The following is a 16,561-nucleotide window of genomic DNA, read 5'->3' as shown; positions in this document are numbered from 1 at the left end:
ACACTAGGGAGGGTATATACTATGGTGAGTGATAGGAATTGTGTAAGACTGTTGAATCACAGACCTGTACCCTGAAACAAATAATATATTATATGTTAATAAAAGATTAAAATTTTTTTAAAAATTAAAAAATAAAATATTCACAGTTTAGTACATCACAGTCTTTAGCTTAAATAATTCTTTGGGTGGCTCCTATTTTATTTTTAGTTTCTTCTCGTCCTTTTTCTCTGGTTTCTCTCCATGATTGTACCTGAGGGTATGGTAGGAGGAGAGACATAGCATTATGGTGTGGCAAAAAGAAGGGGGCCTGAAGTCCATGTGATGCTATCTGGGTCTTGTCACCTGCTGTGGAGTTGTCTGGTTTGATTCTGGTGCTTGACCAATGGACCTTTTGGGAACATTGTACAAGCATGGCAAACATCAATGGATGATTTTTACCATTTTTCTATAGTCACAAAGGAACAGTGTAGCCTCTTTGCCTAACCCCTGGCTTCTGCATGTCCACTGGCCCTCTTGGCACCTTCACATCCCAACACTTAGGGATGCAGGTATAGTTAGTACCTGGTTAGCAATCCCAACTGGGCAAAGAAAGCATAAGTAGTGTAAATTGTGTGACTGAACATGGAGCCTCTGCTTCCCATATATTTGACTCTTCAACAACTACCAATATGTTTCTACTGAAGCATCCCTCTGAGTTCCACTCCATCTTTGGCTTGCTTCCCTGGGATCACTAGGGCTGGCTTTCCATACCCTATTTCCGTCTGTCAGGAAATAACATTTGTCCATATTCTACTTATTTTTTAGGTACAATAAATACTATGGATGCAAGTGATCATGGTTTCACGGGTAAATGAAAACATCTTGGATTAGTGTGAAAAAAAGTCAACCCAGTGAGACATCTCCATAAATTAGAAACATGTAAGGGGAAAAGTAGGGGCAAAGAGGTCAGAAAAGAGATTTTTAAGGAAATGACACAGAGGTATATGCTGACCATCAACTCTGTGCCCAACTTTAGATCATTTAGATTATGGTCCCATAGGTAGGCTAAGGGGCTGACAGCCTTTATGACATGATAGAGAAGAGTTAGGAAGACTTTCCATTCCAGATAACAGTCACCTTCAGCAGCCTGCCTTTGTGTCTGATGGCTCAGAGAAATATCATTGTGTGTCAGCAAGATCTAGAAGGTTCACTTCCTCCACAGTGGCTGACAGCTAGAAGACAGGGTAGTGTGTGTGGACCAAGAAAATCCCATAGTAGGAGAAGTTTAAGGAACTAACAAGTGGCAAGAGACTTACCTCCCTTGGGTGAAAGAGATTAATGGTAAGGAATTATTTAAAGTAGTCCAAAGTTCAGAGATATACGTTGAGAGCCGGGAGATTAGATTATAGGGGAAATGAGCCAGAGATGCTGGAGTGATCAAAATCATAGAAGAAGGCAGGGCTGACTGTCCAGGATGCAGTCATGGGGCTGAGGGCCAGTATTTGGAAGCTGTTAAGAAAGCCAGGTGCACCACATGAAGCATAGCCATGAAACAATTAGTGCTGATCCATGAGAGCCTTCATTTCAGGCACTGTCAGGAGTTAAACTGATGGATTTAATACCTTACCTTTCTGTAAATAAAGATTATGGAAGCCACACCAGACTAGACCACTGATAACAGTACTCTTTACATGAATTTGAGAGTTCTTTTAAAGTAAATGTTTGTTTTCTGGGACAAATAGAAATGATACTGCTATTGGGGCACCTGGGTGGCTCAGTCACTTAAGCATCTGACTTGATTTGGGCTCAGGTTCTGGTCTCAGGGTCGTGAGATTGAGCCCACAATGGTCTCCACACTCAGCAGGGAGTCTGCTTGAGAGTCTTTCCCTTTGTCTCCCCCACCCCATTTGTGAGTGTGAACTCTCTTTCTCTCTCTCTCAAATAAACAAATCTTGAAGAAATGGCTTTGGTATTAACATCCAGTTTAGAGTTGATATCCCATTATTTCATTCATTGGTTATTTATCTGAGTTAGTGAAGTAGGAATAAAATAAGGTGTTGCCTTCTTACTGGAAGGTGTTACCTTCACACACACACACACACACACACACACACACACACACTCTCAAGGAAACAAGGTATAAAAACTGTTAGGAGAAGACTAGAAAAAATATTATGCAATTCATAAGGAGGGAGAAAATAAATGACTGGAGGGAGCTACTTAAAGAAGAGTGTTTTTTCAATGAGCTTTGAAAGAAAGGAAAGATTTGAACATTTAAATATAGGCAAAGAATATTTCAGGGAGAAGAAATAGCATGGAGAACAAAAGGTCTGTAGGGTCTGGGGAAATGGAGAGCCATTTGTTCTAGAAGGAATATAAATAGCAAAAGACAACTTAGGTTCTAGTCAGAAGATTGAAGGACTTGTGACAAAGGCAGATAAAATAGCACGCTTTGGATTGTGGGTCCACCCAAGGGGGTACTTCAACAGAACTCTGGGTGGGTTAAGCAGCATGGGCACATGAAACCCCTGGGTTCCTTAGGGAGGCAGCATTTAGAAAGAGTAGAGAGAAAGTGCAGAAAAGGGAAAGAAATTTCTCCTTTGTCACATTTACACTATCTCCTTCTTTATTTGTTTTTTTTTTTTTTTTTTAAGAGAGGGAGAGGGGTAGGGGCAGAGAGAGAAAGGGAGAGAGAGAATCTCACACAGGCTCCACACCGGTCATGGTGTTCTATCTCATGACCCTGAGGTGATGATCTAAACAATAACAACAACAACAAAAGGTTGGACTCTTAACAGACTGAACCACCCAGGTACCCTACCAACTTCATATTTTAGGTGGATCTTTCCATTATGTTTTGGGGCTCAGGGCAAGCCAGGGCTTGTCTATATCCATTTTCTGGGTTGTGTCTAAGAGGAAATGAAAGTCTAGAAAAAGATGCTATGTGAGCAAATGGAGGAAACACATTCCTTGGCTTTCTTTCTTTCTTTCTTTCTTTTTTTTAACATTCTCTTTTCCCAGAGTTGCAAAGAAGTGAAACAATCATTGCACCTTTCGTTTTACCTAAGTTTTAAAAATCCATTTTTCTTTTTTTCCCTTCAATTTTCTTGTCCTTGAATTTCAAGCCATCAGAAATAATGCTAGAATATACAGAAGGATAACACAAAATCAGAAAATGGAAGGAAATATCAAAAAGGGATTCCATTTTGCTCACATTTTTGAAAGCACATTAAAAAAAAAAATCCAGAGCATTTTTGTCAGATGAAAGGTCAAAGATCTCCACTGTGTCTGTCACACCTCTGAGTGAAGATCACAGTGCATATGTAGGAGAACACCAGGGACGCTCTCATTCACAGGCTCCACCAGGCAGTGAGGCATCCTCAGCTCTGACTCACTCAAAGAGAATCTGGTGGGGCAGGTTCCACCTCTACAGGAGGATTTGTTTGTGTGAGGAGTTTTGAGTCCTTGCCTATACCTAGGGAGCTGTCTCATTCCTTGGCAAACATAAAACCACTTTTGTTTCCTTTTATAGAAATAGGTCTATATTTACAAATTATTCTTACATATTCCCACCTGACCTGACTGTTTTAATGCTTTGCTTTACTGTTCTGCTTTTTATTTATATAACCTTTTTCCCTAGAGTGAAACTGTAACCATCCACCCTCTTCTCCTGGTTGCAGGTGAGGAGTCTGAATTGTGGGTATTGTAGTTCTTTTGCCTTTTAGGGTTTCTGGTTGGGCAACCTTGGAGTCACAGTGGGAGGACTTATAGTCCCAGGTGGCTCAATAAGCAGTTCAGCCACTACACACAGAGGGAGACACATTTGAAGAGAGTCCTGGGTTTTGGTAGAGTGACTTCTATTCACAAAAATGATGTTCCTGAACTGAAGAAGCTGGGGTTCATTTCCACAACTGTAAGTGTTGTTCTTAAAAAATTAATATCTTTTCACTACTGTTACGTAGTACACACTAGGAAACCATGTAATTTCCAGAAGAATTGAACAAATTAAATGCTTCTTCCAGCGTAAGTCCTGCTTGGAAAGAAAAAAAGGAAGGTAACTGATATTCAGTGATTTTGTAGGACATGGTATAAGAATAAACTTTGAGAGGCTAGAATGATAACTCGAGAAATAATCTAGAATAAAATAATTCATAAAAAGAGGAAGAAGATATGCAACATTCAAAGTCAAATTAGAAACACACACACACACACACACACACACACACACACCCCTGTTTCTGGCTTGCTTCATATACATAGATGGTTGAAATCCTCTGAAAACTTTTAACTGTTTTAAAAGACAACCAAGTGAGTTGAAGACTATGGACACTGAAGTCAGATAAAGTTGAATTTGGTGGCTCCACTACTTATCAGATGTGTGGCCTTAGGTAGATATTTCACCTGGTCAAGCCTCAGTTTCCTCATTTGTGGAATTGGTATGAAATCTACCTCATTGGGTTAATAGATGAAATTTGCATCGTACTAAGTAGTTGATTAGATAATAACTGAAGTAGGATAAGTTTGACTTTTTCCTAATTTTCAACTAATCTTCAAAAACAGATTAAATAAACTTTTTAATGTGATAAGGTGATTCCACTTATAAATTTTTTTTAAAGATTTTATTTATTCATTTGAAAGGCAGAGATTACAAGTAGGCAGAGAGGCAGGCAGAGAGAGAGAGGAGGAAGCAGGCTCCCCGCTGAATAGAGAGCCCGATGCGGGGCTCGATCCCAGGACTCTGAGACCATGACCTGAGCCGAAGGCAGAGGCTTTAACCCACTGAGCCACCCAGGCGCCCTGGTGATTCCACTTATATGAGGTATTAAGAACAGTCAAATTTATAGAAACAGAAAGCAGAATAGTGGTTGCCAGGGGTTGGGGAAGGGGAAATAGGAAATGTTTAATGGGTGCAGAGTTTCGGTTTTGCAATTTGAAAATGTTCTGATGATTGGTTGCACACAATGTAAATATACTTAACACTAAACCATACACTTACAAATGGTCAAGTTGATAAGTTTTATGTTATGTGTTTCACTACAATTTAAAAAAATAGATCAAAGAGCATGTGGTGAAAATTCTGGTACCTCCAGTTTATTAATATGTCCCTCACTCTTGAAAAATGTCTAAGTCCATTTTCAGAAGATTGATATTGGATCACCTATGTTAGTATCTGTTTTTTACATTCCAATAATAAATAGTGATGATGATGAATTTCTGGTATATTCTTGAAGTTGTCTCCACCTTAATGGTCATCTTTTAATAATACTCTCCTTAACTTAGTTATGTGATTATCTCTAATTCATAATAGTGATATTCAATATAATTTTATGGGTACTGTATAGAATCTAGGAATTAAGAAGTCATAATTATTAATTATATCTCAATTGCATTATTTATTCAGGTTTTCTCACCTTCATTGTAGCTTATTTATAAACAGATTATTTTTATGTGTCTTTTGTCTTAGAAATAACAGACTGTCAAGACAAGATCTGTTAAATGCCACGTTATCTTAAAATGTATTAGCTTATTTGGAGGACAAAAGGCAACTTGGAATTCTCTTGATTTGAATCCTGGAAGTTTGTCATTGTTGAACTTCTGAAAATCCTTTCTTGAAAGACCATATGCATTCCTAGCTATTAAGACTATCCCCTAGGGTATTTAGTGATAACCGAAGGTCATAGCAACACCTGTTTGTGACAAGTGTGCAAGGTTTTACATGTAATACACTGCATAAATTTAAATCCTCTAGGAAGCTACATCAGGAAATCCAGGTAACATCAGAATGAAAATACAGCAGAGGGAAAGCCGCAGAAGTACTTGATAAATACTTGCCAAAAGAGACCACTGTTTTTGCTATTGAATGCTGTCTCTGGCCTACTTTGTCTAGGAGGTGTCGTTTATTTATTTAACAACTACTTCTAGCAATCCTGCAATGTTCTCCCACTGGGCAGGACCCTGGAGTTAAAGTAATTGAGACTTAGTCCTTGAGGGGATCCTGATCTACTCTAAGAGAAATATATTCATAAATAATTAAAGGGAGGAAGTGCTAATCCACTAATCATGACTACCATTCGTGGCATCACCCTTCATTAATTCCCACTTCTTAGAATATATGATGCTTAATATCAGGGGATAAAAGGAATGCCAGAAATCTTTGCTTGAACTGTCATCATTAGAGATTAGAAGATATAAACTTCCAAACTTTTATCTGAGCCCATCAAAAGCAGAATGGAGTGAAAAGACTCAGAATAGCCAAGAAAGGGAAGGCCATGACCTAATGAATATTATGAGGACACCCCGGGAAGTGTGGAGCTTTAGCCAGACCTGGAAGGCAGGAAAAAAATGAAGAGCCTATCTCATCTAAAGCAGTATTCCCCAAACTTCACATGGATGAAATGATTTTAGGAAGTAGATAGAATGGACAATCAATAACACTGAGTAATGCTGTGCGGGAAGTTAGCATGTTTTTCAAATTTCTTTCCAGTTTTCAAGGACAGAGTTTAATTACTGTTGTTGATATGACTTCAACTAACACTCGCTTCCAACACTTGTTTTTAATTCTCCTTTGTAAGAATTATAGAGTAATTAACAGGGTCAATGATTTTAGCAGGCAAAAGGTATTTAATTGTAACTTAACTTTTAGAATAACATTTATTTTTGTATGTATTGCCTATTTATTCCAATAGACACTGTTTTTTTAATCCATTTATGATACTGCTAGAAATGTGTTTTTATTTTTAAATACATAAATTTTTATTTATCCTTATCTTTATTTTAAATAAATTTGTATTTATACTTATTTTTTATTTATCTTTATTTTTATAATACTTATCTGAGCTAAAATCAGAGTGGATTTACAGAGAATATTAAGTAAAAAATAGTTCAGATCATACTTGGTAATGGAAAAATCATGAAAAGGTGCCAGAATGCATGAAGTTTGGGAAACATTGAAATAGAGGCACTGTCAAATACAAAAATTAGGAAGTGAAATGGAATCAGTTATATTTATGTATAGCTTAGAAGGAAGGACATTTGGTATTCTATGAATATCTTTGGATAACGGTGCTGGAATAAGGTTGATTGTGGGAGCTTTAAAAAGATCTGGACTTCAGCTTCTATGTGGTGTCCTGACTCAGGAACATGGTGAAAGTCGTGCTCTAGGAAGATCATCTAAGGAATGGCTTGTAAGTGGTTTGGAGCAGAGGGCACATGAATGCAGGCAGAGTGCTTTGGGCATAGGACTTAATAATCTGAGCATGGATGAACGACGGAGAGGAGGTTGACTATTTCCTCCTAAGATTTTATTTTCTCTGGAGAATTATCTCTTAATTATTATAGTCATCATCTTGCTCAGAGATGAGACTCCTTTATTGGGTCTTTCATGAGAATATCTTCATCTTTAGCCAGGAGAATAGTTACCAGGTTTGACTTCTATGTATTTTAAAGTGGAGTTTTCTGTGTCTCTCCTTTTACTGAGAAGGGCACTTAATTTGGATGTTTCCCTAATATATAAAATACATAGTAGATAGATATTTAAGGATAGGCAGATATCACAAAGATTCTCAGCTTAAACAATAAGATATTAGAAATTAAAAAAAATATATACAGCACTTTCCCTTATCCTGTTCTCTACTTTCCCACCTCAGAGGTTGCTACTGTCCCGTCTTTGTACATTATCTCTCCATTGTATGCATTTATTCTTCTGTTTTTATTTGTGTGTTTTTCTTCTTCCTGCCACTATGTGAATATATCCACAAACAGTATATAACATTGTTTAGAATGTCTAAAAAAAATTTATATAAACGTTAGCATATATATTATTTATCTGCAACTTGCTCTTTTTTCTCAGCATTGCACTTTGGAGATGAATCCATGTTGATTTTGTAGCACAACTTATTCATTTTCATAGCTATGTGGTATTTTGCTATCATAAGTAACACTAAAATAAGTATTTTTTTACATATGCACTTGGGTAGGAATATAAGAATTACTGTAGTGACTGTTTCAGGGAATAGATTTGCTGAGCCATAGGCATATGCATCTTCAGTTTTATGAGATACTGATAATAAATTGCTTTCCAAAATGTTTATACGACATTTTATTCCAGGCCAAAATAAATGAGAGGAGCTGTTTCTCTCCATTTTCAACACACTTATTTATCTCAAATGTTCTAAATAAATAGTCTTTCCAGATGTAACTGAAAACCAGACACTTGTGGCATCTGAGCATCTAAGATATTTTTGGAACATTCCAGTCTCTAAAATATAGTGCAAAATTTGATTTCAAATCAACTTTCTTATTTTTCAACCTATGTGAGAGACTAATAATAATGATGATGATAATATTAACACTATTAATGTCACTGAATGCTTACCATGGCTGTCCTAAGCACTTTAATTACATTGTCTTATTTAACTAATTTTGGGGACAGATAATGTATTATACCAATTTTAGAGATGAAGAAACCAACTCACAGAAATACTGCATCAACAGTTGGTAAGTAGGCTTGGTGGATTTAATATACACTCAGTCTATTCCAGTTAGGACAGGTGAGAAAGGATAGGTGGGAACAGACTGGAAAGAGAGACATTAAGGTATCATAATCCTTAATTTGCAAAAAGTTAAAATCTAGTCAATATTTAAATTATATCAAGAGGATATTTAATTTAATTTAATTTTGCCTAGGTAAATTGGAAAATGACCCTTATAGGTTATCAAACTTTACTGAGCCTTGGAGATGAGAGAAAAGAAGAGGCATGAAAAGGAAGGGAGTGGCTTTTTATAAAGTATGAGGAAGTAGAAAGTAGGAGATATATTTGGTGAAGTTAATTTATCTAATTAATTCAACAAATAATTTCTGAACAACTGTATTTTGTGAGGCACTGAGCTAAGTTCTGGGATACAGAACTGAACAGGAAAAGCACTATCCCTTGCTATAGACAGATGTGCTTTGAGATTTAGTATTTGGGGTACTGGGGGCAAAAAAACAAAGAGAACAAGACTGGAAAGACAGGTTGTGTCTAATTACAAACGATTTTCAAATGTTGGTCCTAGAAATGTGTACTTTTTTCTGAAGGCAGTGAGAAATCAGTATGAGTCACTGTGAGGTGAGTTGCATTATTCATTAATTTATTCAGTAAACATTTATTCTGCCTGTGCTTTGCTTGTACTGGAGATGTAGAGATGGCAGAGCTCATATTACAAAGGAAGTGACAAATAAGTATATAAAATTGATAATACAGTGTGAGAACTAAAACAGGGTTTTATACAGGATAGAGATGCCTAATCCAGCCTGGAAAAGTGTAGTGAGGACTGGGAAGGCCACAGTGGGAGATAGTCCAAGGTGGTTTTGGGATAAAGAAAATTGCTTGAAGAAATTTAACAACCGAGTTTAGTCTTTTTTTTTTTTTTTTCAATTTAAGTACAGTGGACATACAATGTTACATTAGTTTTGGTTATACGATGTTGTCATTTGTGGTATGCTCACAAGTGTGGTCACTGTCTGTCACTATGCAACCGTATTATATTACCACAGACTAGTATGTACCTTTCATTCCTATGACTTACTCATTCCATAACTGGAAGCTTGTATCTCCCCTCCCCTTCATCCATTTTGCCAATCCTCCACTCCTCTCTCCTCTGGTAACCATCAGATATTCTCTGTATTTATAGGTCTCATCCTATTTTTGTTTGTTGGTTTATTTATTTTGTTTTTTAGATTCCACATATAAGTGAAATTACGTGGTATTTGTCTTTCTGACTTATTTCACTTAGCATAATGCCCTCTTAGGTCCATCATGTTGTCACGCATAGCAAATTCACATTTTTGTTGCCAAGTAATGTTCCTCTGTGTGTGTGTATGTGTGTGTATACCACACCTTTATACCTTCATCTATGGGTACAGTCTTTTACAGAATAGCATTTATTTGCTTTTTCTGGTTTCAAAAGTGTTGAATGTTCACTCCATGTTGTGGGTGGGATCTCCCAGAGGTATTGAAGACTGCAGAATGAGAAGAGTAGGGGGCTCATAGTGGTGTCCTGTGACATAAAACATGAAGGCTTAATTAGAGGAAGAAACAGCCATAGTGGAGACTGAGAAGGACAGGCCAGAAAAATAGGAGAAAAGTGAGTGAAGACAAAGGAAAACTTCCAACAAGGGAGAAGTTAACAGTGTCACATGTCAAAGCAAAGCCTAACAAGAACGAAAGGTGGCCTTTACATTTCTGTGGTAGTGTTGCCCAGAGCAGTTTCAACAGAGTGGCCAGGTCAGACACCAAGAATGCTATTACTAGACCTGTGTTCAGTGACATGACTTTCATGCAGTGGGCAGAATAGCATAGGAAAAGAAGAGAAAAAGAAATGGAAGGCTAGTGCAATGGAGAGGGGATTAAGGCTCCATAAAGGATGTAATAAAGACTAACTCAGGGCAGTTGCCATGGCATTAGATAGAAAGATATGTGGCAAGAAGGTTTACCGAGTAGATGGACATGATATATGTGAGAGAGGATGGAGTTCAAGAGGCTCCAAGATTTTATCTGATATAACTGAGAAGATTGCAAAACCATCAACAGAGTTCTGAGGGGGGGGGGCGGGAAACAGGAATTTTGTTGGTGAAAATAAGGAAAGAGAGCTGAGTTCTATTATCGATATGTTGATTTGAGGGACATATGGAGATGTACAAGGGTATGGCAGCATTCACACTGAGACAGTCTGAAGGGGCTGTTAAGGTTCTGCAGCTCAGGGCAGAGATCTAGGTTAGAGACAAAGATCAGTGAGTTTTTCCTATAAAAATGGGACATAGAATCATGGGGAAGGCTAGAATAGCTCAAAGAGATCTCTGAGAGTGAAAAAACCAAGAAAATCAGGGACAATATTTAAATAAACAGGTAACATAGTTGGAGTCACTGAAGAAAACATGGAAGGAATGATCAAAGCAATAGCAGGAAAACCACTAGGATATTAATGAAAGAAAGTAGAGGAAAGGGAGTTTTAGGAAGCCGTGGTCATGACCAAATCAGTGGCAGGCAGTACAATCAGGAAGAGGACCATGGAAGACCTTTGGGATCCAGGCTGCTTGCAACATTTGCTTTGTCTTGGAAAAACGTTTTTGGAATATTTATATCTTTCGTAATACTGTGACTTACACTGTCTTCTAGGTTGTTGTTGTTGTTCTTTTTTTCTGTCTTAATTTCTTCTTTCCTTTTGCGTGGAGTTAAATACTTACTTTTGTTTAATTCTATAACATGGCTTTCGATTTGTCTTCCTGACTGAAGTTGTCTTCTAGGTTGTTGTCTTCTAGGTTGTTGTTGTTGTTTTTCTTTTTTTCTGTCTTAATTTCTTCTTTCCTTTTGCATGGAGTTAAATACTTACTTTTGTTTAATTCTATAACATGGCTTTCGATTTGTCTTCCTGACTGAAGTTACAAGAAATATATCATAACCAAAATGACATTACTAGAAACTAACCAGTTTAACTTCATGAAAATTTACCAAAGGCAAAATTTTATATGGGTTTCTCTTCTTACGTTTTGTCATTCGAAAGAAATAAGGTGTATTAATTCACATATCAGTTCATATACCAAATTTTCTTTTTACTTACTAAAAGTTTCTCTTTCATATCTATAGCTAAATTTAATTCTAGACCCTCAGACTAAGCTATAGAAGCAGGCCATAACCTTGTGTGATTGAAAAGTAGCATGTCTCCAACAGAGACCTCTCAGTGGGTGATTCTCTTTTTTGGATTATTTCAATATACTGAAAATTCAGTAAAAAACTGTCTTCGAATATAAAGATTCAAATAATCCAGATGTTAAGTAAATCCCTCTGTATTTACATGTAGCTTACAAACTTAATGAATGTAGTTTAATGTAATACCTGTAATCCAGTCTGTTCTTCTGTATTCTCCTGGGAAAAGAAAGCATGTTTGTTACAGCTGACCTATTTACTCAATAATATAGACTCATTTATCCTATCTTTGGTGTTTCAGTCAAGTTTCCAAAGGTTGATGCTATAAATGAGCTGGCCAGTTATTTAGGTAGTGCATTTCATTCAGACTAGCATTTAGACAAATCTGTGTTGGGAAGCTAGGGCTGATAAAAAGGTGTTAGAGACTGTGCCAGGTAGAGAGACTTGAAAATAGTATTTTTAAAAACTGAACAATCAAGAGAGGCTTTAATATCTGTCCAAATATATTTGCAAAGATATTTTAAAAACATAAAGTTATTCTTACTCACAAGAAAAAATAATATACAAACTTAGAGAATGAAAAGTAAGTTAAAACGCCAGGTTTCAGATTCCTCATCTGCAAATTCTGACCTCAGAAGCACAGCAGTTTGCAGTTTCCTCTGAATTCTTTCAGTTATCAATATTCTAAACATATGGAGTATTTGGAGTCCTTACTTTTTTTTTACTCAATATTTTGATGATTGATTCATATCATCACATACGAAGATACACACTTTTTTTTTTTTACCACAACATTATAGATATGTCAAAACTTACGAACTAATCTCCTATTGAAAGTTGTTATGTGCTTTGAAGTCTCTAACTATTAACACAGCTACAGTGGTCATTTTTGCAAAGTAATAGAATATTAAACTGAAAATTTTGGCTAAGATTCTAAGACAATTGATTGGAGATACAAAAAGAGGTATCTGACTAAAATCCCAATTGGGGATATTTTTATAGTTCGTGAGCTTCTTTCTCACTTCTAGGTTATAAAAAAAACTATAGGGAGAATGAACACAGGATTTTGTGAGAATGATTTGGAGAGCTAACCCAATGCAGAGGGGCAGAAGTGAGGAATGGTACTTTTTATCTCAAGCTTTGAGGAAGTGGCTTTATTGCAAACTCCTGGAAAGCTTGACGTGTCTTTCTGCTTAAAAAAAAAAAAAAGCTGAAGGAGTAGCTGACAAAAGAGTTAGATAGATGTGTGGCTCATTTCACGAGGGGTGCAGTCATAAGCTTTTCAGGATCCCCCAGAGCTCACTTGTGCATGGTTGCGTGTACACACACACACACACACACACACACACACAGAGTACCAGCAATAAACATTAGCAGAGACAAAAGCAGCTTTCCATCATACCAGTAGAGTAAAAAAGTTCTGTTTTCTCTCTCCCTTTCCTTCCCCATTCCCCAGTTTTGGAGGCTTCAGTACCAGGATCTTGTAAGTCAGGTGATAGAGGAGGTGTGGCAGGAAAAGGGGCACACAACACTCCCTCCCCCAAAGGCTGTAAAGCTGCAGGGCAGGGGGATCTGTCTTAAGCTGGGAGTCCAGTGTACTGATGGAAATACTGGATGAGACATTCTAATTTATGAAACAAAGCTGTGTTTTACAACTTAAAGTAACCGCAGAATTTTCTTTCGGTCTAAGAGTGACCAGAAGATACACAAGGCCAACTGGGGAATTTTTATTAGTGGTATTGGAAAAAACTGCCCCCCCAACCCCGTGAATACATTTTTAAAAGGAAAGTGGTAGACAGAAATGCAGTTGCATTCTGATTTCATCTCACAAGTGTTTTTAAAATGATCACATACCTATCTTTGCCTACATATAAGGAACCAGTCTTAAATAAGTCCAGTATATGAATTTATGGATTTCCAGAGTGGAGTAGAGTTAATTAATTTGCAGTGGAAATAATTGAAACTAAAACCATATTCCACGTTGCACCTTCCAAGATGGCAATCATAGCTACATGTGTCTTTTAAATTTTAAATTAATTAAAATTAACAATTCAGTTCCTCAGTAATGCTGACATATTTCAAGTGTTTAGTAGTTACAGAAGGGCAGATTTGGAACATTCCGAAAACCACAGGCTATTTGGTCCTTATAATAGACATTTAAACATTTAATTCTTAAAACACAAAGCGTCAAAGTCATAATTACTATTCCTACGTAATAGATAAAAAATGAAGATCAGAGACGTTTAGGAACTTGATCAATTTCTTTGATTCCATGTCCTATGTTCTTTTCTCTAAATCACATTTTTTGATCCTCAAAACAAGCAGAAAATATAAAATCAGCTTTACTCCACTTTCACAATACAGTGGGGAATATTCTAAGATCTAGAAATCAATCTCTAAGGGAAGGAGACTTTGCCCTTCTCTATGTCATTACTATTGGTGGGAAACAACACAGTCTTGTTTCTCCTTTCTGATAACTGCCATTTTACAATCCATAACATTTATTTACAGAGGTAGGTGCAACTAAAAGATAATTTTAATGAGTGGGAAGGGTATTAGTAACAATAACAAGTCCTAAATGTCTGCTCTTACCTACGTTATTCCTTCACTTCAGTAGGGGTCTCTAAAAAGTTCCTCACTGACTTGGATATGTCTATATTGTTTTGAGACTTGCTCTCTGTATTTTTTTTTTTATGAATGATCAATGAAATTTATAATAAAACTGCTTCACACTAAACATGTAATGGTTTATTACAAATGACTGTTTTACTGGTAGTGAGGAGTATAGGAGCAATGGTAGGAAATGACCATTAGCAGTGAGTATGAACACACACACCCTTCCTTTCTAAGAGGCCAGAAAATTCCAGCTGGTGCATGGACTAAGGGAGTTACTTCCATGTGCATCTTTGGAGGCTGAAGCTCAAAAATGTAAACTAAGGAGGTCTTGAGCGCAGAACTCTAGTCCCTGGGAACTCAGGAGTGAATGATAGAGAATGAGTTGAGCTGTCTACTTCTGTACACTCCCACGACCCCTCTCCTTGTTGAGGATGCTGCCAATTTTCTTTGTGTCTGGTTCTGCTCTACCTTGTGCTTTCCATACTTCTATAATGTAAATCATAAATCAGATCTTATCATTCCCTTGATTTAAACTCCTCTGTGTCTTCTTTCCTTCAGGCTAAAGTTCAAGTTCCTCCGCATGTCTTGTAAGGTCATTCAGGCCCAGCTCTGCTGGCCTCTGCATCCTTTCCTTTGCCACTTCCTCTGTCCTCTCACCTTAATCCCTGCTACATTGCTATGGGCCAGCCTTCCTCAACTACTTGCTTCCTGAATGAGCCACACTCACACTTGCTTCTCTATCCCTGGTATCAAATTTCTTTTACCTGAAGCACTCTTCACCCTTCATTGTACACACTCCAGTGTAGCTGCCATTGAAACCCAGATAGCGCAATCTTCAGAACCCATTTAATAAACACTACATGATACACTGGGGCAGATAGGCTGAGGGGTGTCTCCTGTCCTTATGATCCCAGCTGTTACTTTCATCCCTGTCTTTTGTAATACCTACATGCTGTGTGTTTTCTGCTGGGTTGGACCAGCACCCATCAAGGTCATATCTACATTCAAGTCATCAATTCTGATGATACAGAATCACTTCTATCTCTTTAGAAGATCTATTTTTAAATAAAGAAACATAAAAGTAGAAATCCATTCTACTAAATAAGACCCAGTCATCTTTGAAGGTTTAAAAAGGAGAAATGCACAGTTAGGTTGGGTAGGCTTAGGTTAACACTTTCCTGGGTGCAGAGTGGTATTAAAAATATTCAACAGTGGATATGGCTTAGACACTGACCTATCAGAATGGATGCTGGCCAGTATAAGACATTTGGGTGTTCTCATGGGATATCCACTTTACCTGAAAACAAGGGATAGGCATGAAAATATTGCCTGGTTTTTATTAACTTCAAATGTAGGAAACACCCATGTTTCTAGGCTATTATGTCAAGAGATGTCTTTAGAAGCCTAACTGGACATAAAGGGGAATATTTCTCCTGGCCAAAACAAAGAGGAAATTAGATACTAATGGCAGCATGTGGTGCTTTGGCTCTCTTGTCTAATTACATTGCTTGATCCTCTCTTGTCTTGAATTGGGTTTGGCAGTTTCCTAAAGTTCAAAGTCCCTGTGATTAGCCTGTGTATTCTTGCCTGTTATGATTTGACAATTTATTTTCTTTTCCAGGATTGGTTGTTATGATCAGTAAGTTGGTTGAGAATGTTGATAACAGAGGTCTCTCAGTCACTTCTTTTCTTCTTGAATGTCACGGTGTTTTTCTTCAGTTTTTGTCATTATTTCGAAATATAACTTAGTACTGTTTGTTAGTGGAGAGGTATTTTCATGCTTCTCTGTAGCTGTCCATTTCTGGTAATCTTTTAAACAGGCATATACGTGTATATGCATGTGTGTGTGTGTATGGCAGATGGGATAGCCACATATTTTCCTTTAGTCCCTATGTTGCTAGTAATTATACAGGATGTGGCTAAATCACAACTGCTTTAAAATCCTGCTCATAAGGCCTTTTTCCTTTATGAAGAGATGTATAATTCACAACTTCCTTATTGATTTATTTTACAGAACATTTAGTTTTATTCATTTTAAAGTTTATGGGGAGGGTGAGAGGGGTGGGTTGAACATCGTGGAGGGTGTGTACTATGGTGAATGCTGTGAATTGTCTAAGACCGGTGATTCCCAGACCCGTACCCCTGAAACAAATAATACATTATAGCTTCACTTTTTAAAAAACCTTATTTTCAAATAACAATAACTATTGATTTTTAAATAAAAATAGTCTTTTTTTCTTTTTTAACTAAAAGAAGGAGGTAGGATTGAAAGTAGATTCTGC

At 37.0% G+C, this 16,561-nt stretch overlaps 1 protein-coding gene across 2 annotated transcripts in view; it reads left to right on the top strand.

The window, feature by feature from the left end:
* Positions 1-16,561, top strand: part of MACC1 (MET transcriptional regulator MACC1) — an 89,190-nt gene that overhangs the window by 24,832 nt on the left and 47,797 nt on the right. Inside the window, exon 1 of one of the 2 annotated variants that reach the window (XM_059171318.1) lies at positions 3,677-3,892. The exons of the other annotated variant lie outside the window; for it this stretch is intronic. The gene's annotated coding sequence lies outside the window, so the exon portion shown is untranslated. Of the gene's footprint in view, positions 1-3,676; positions 3,893-16,561 lie in introns of those variants that run through there. 2 annotated transcript variants of the gene reach the window in all.

The sequence above is a fragment of the Mustela lutreola genome, chromosome 4 (genome assembly GCF_030435805.1).
Source record: "Mustela lutreola isolate mMusLut2 chromosome 4, mMusLut2.pri, whole genome shotgun sequence".
NCBI classification, from domain to species: Eukaryota; Metazoa; Chordata; class Mammalia; order Carnivora; family Mustelidae; genus Mustela; species Mustela lutreola.
The sequence above is the reverse complement of the archived record's forward strand: the minus strand, read 5'-3'. Positions and strand labels throughout refer to the sequence as shown.